The sequence below is a fragment of the Brassica oleracea genome, chromosome C3 (assembly GCF_000695525.1).
Source record: "Brassica oleracea var. oleracea cultivar TO1000 chromosome C3, BOL, whole genome shotgun sequence".
Classification (NCBI taxonomy): Eukaryota; Viridiplantae; Streptophyta; class Magnoliopsida; order Brassicales; family Brassicaceae; genus Brassica; species Brassica oleracea.
Genome location: NC_027750.1, coordinates 34,726,840 through 34,727,229, shown reverse-complemented (window position 1 = coordinate 34,727,229; position 390 = coordinate 34,726,840).

The following is a 390-nucleotide window of genomic DNA, read 5'->3' as shown; positions in this document are numbered from 1 at the left end:
TAGAGTGGCTGGAGGACTGTGTAAGTCTTCTGTTATGACTTAGATGACTTACTGATAATTTTTCTTTGTAGACAACTTACCAATAAGTCGTCTGGTAAGTCTTCTACGAAGATGACTTACCAGTAAGTCGTCTGATATCTTCTGACTTGTACCCTATTTTATATGCAGCATATTGATGTTTGGAGTACGACGCTAGCCCACAACATTTCAGGAGCGAGAGAATGTGCTTCCTCGATCATCTCTTTGCTCAGCAATGGAGATTCAACTACAAGGATTTTAAGGACTCGGAGGCCGATCAGAACGGTTTAGGAAGAAAACTCCCTGGTGGGGCGTGGAATTATTATGCAGGCACTATACCATCATTTTGCCAATCGAACAAGGTTTGGGGGA